Source organism: Vulpes vulpes, chromosome 1 (genome assembly GCF_048418805.1).
Source record: "Vulpes vulpes isolate BD-2025 chromosome 1, VulVul3, whole genome shotgun sequence".
Taxonomy (NCBI): domain Eukaryota; kingdom Metazoa; phylum Chordata; class Mammalia; order Carnivora; family Canidae; genus Vulpes; species Vulpes vulpes.
The window spans coordinates 35,606,169-35,608,128 of record NC_132780.1 but is presented as its reverse complement, the minus strand read 5'-3'; positions in this window follow the sequence as shown (position 1 = coordinate 35,608,128).

The following is a 1,960-nucleotide window of genomic DNA, read 5'->3' as shown; positions in this document are numbered from 1 at the left end:
GGAAGTGAGTACAAACACTTTGGAGATCAAATTGGTAGTATCTAATAGCTTTGTATATATAAACTACCTTAACTATATATATATTCCTATGAATTTCTTGTTCATAGGAATTTCCTTGTGCAAGGAAAGGTGTGGAGATTTTATAGCTATGTGTTTTTTTTTTTTTTTTGAGATTTTATTTATTCGTGAGAGACACACAGAGAGAGAGAGAGAGAGAGAGAGACAGAGACACAGGCAGAGGGAGAAGCAGGCTCCATGCAGGGAGCCTTTTGTGGGACTCAATCCCAGGACTCCGGGATCATGCCCTGAGCCAAAGGCAGATGGTCAACCACTGAGCCACCCGGGCATCCCTATAGCTATGTTTATATGAGTAAAATATTGGAAAGAACATGGATGTTCATTATTGAAGGATCACATAAGTACATTATACTGTACTCATAGATTGGACTTCTGTATTCCAGTTAAAATGAACAAATTATGTTTAAGAATTGATATAAATACATCTAGAAAAGGTAATACTGATAGATGTTGGGGAGTAAGAATTTCCTTTTCTTTTCAAAGTCTTTCTAGATTGACTAAGAATCAAGTTGACATGAAACAGATTAATAAGAGAAAAACCAAATTTAATAGCATATGTATGGGGAATCCACACAGGCATGAAAATTTCAAAAGTAGAATATTTTCCTTTTAAATACAGGCAGTGTAAAGGATCCATCATCTGGCTATTAATGAGTAGGATCTATTAACAGCGATTCAGACCAATATGCCCTAATGGCTTAACCAAAGACCCAAGAGGTGTCCAAACAGGGCATAGATGATGCAGCCTCATGATCCAAAAGTTCACTCTCAAAATTAGCCTATAAAAGTAAAGACATTTGTTTCACAGTTGGTAAGGATGGTGTGATGAAAACAGTGTCTCCGGTCTCCCCACAAAACATGAGATGCCTCTATCCACAGACCTGCTAATCTGTGACACTCAGCTGGCAATACTGGAATGGACTTTCCACACTACCAAGGAACAAAGGTTGATGTGACAAAAGTTCCTGTGGGTTGGAACCTCTCATGATAAACGTCCCTGAGAGCTGGCATGGCCAGACAGAGAAAGAGAGAGAGGGAGAGAGAGACTTGAATCCTTGATCTATTTGACCTCCAAAGTGCACTCAGTTAAGTGGATGGTGGAAACCAAAGAATGTTCTCAGTGGTCGCAAAGCTAACCTCTTAGGACATAGAACATCAGTTGTTGCAGAGGAAGAATTTCCTCTTCAAGGTCCTTCTAGCTGGACTAAGAATGAAATTGACATGAGACAGATTAACAGGAGAAAATCAAGTTTAATCATGTATGTACAGGGAATCCACACAGACATTGAATTCCTAAGACAATGAGGCAAAATCATGCTTCTGTGAGCTAAGGAGGAGTTGGGTCTGAGGATACAAAAGGGAGAAAGGGAGAAAGACCATTAATAAGAAGGTGAGGGCTGTTTGGAAAGCAAAGGTTTCCCTATTATGTAGATAAGTTTCTTAGGTAAAGAGGAATCTCTGTTAATAGCTTTCTTCCTGCTGTATGCAGGCAGTTGGAGAGATAAACAGCTTTTCCAAAATCTGCTGGGTTTTGATTGCTTTTAACTCAAAATAATGTTCCTGCCAAAGTGGCTCATCTTGGAGTGGTCTGTCCTCGGCCCTTCCTTACATAGAGAAGATACAAATAAATACATAAGTATTGGTGACATGATATTTCTGGATGCAAACATATTGTTGAAGCTGCATGATCCAATTTCCTTCTACTCTTGCTAACCTTAGAGATTCATTATTTTATATTTAGATATCAGAATGTTGATGTTTAAAACTCTCCTAAAACTCATCTCATCTAATTTCTTCCTTTTTAAAAAGATCTTTTTAAATGAACTTATAATTTTAGAATTGTTTTAGATGCATAGAAACATTGTAAAGATAGTATAGTACA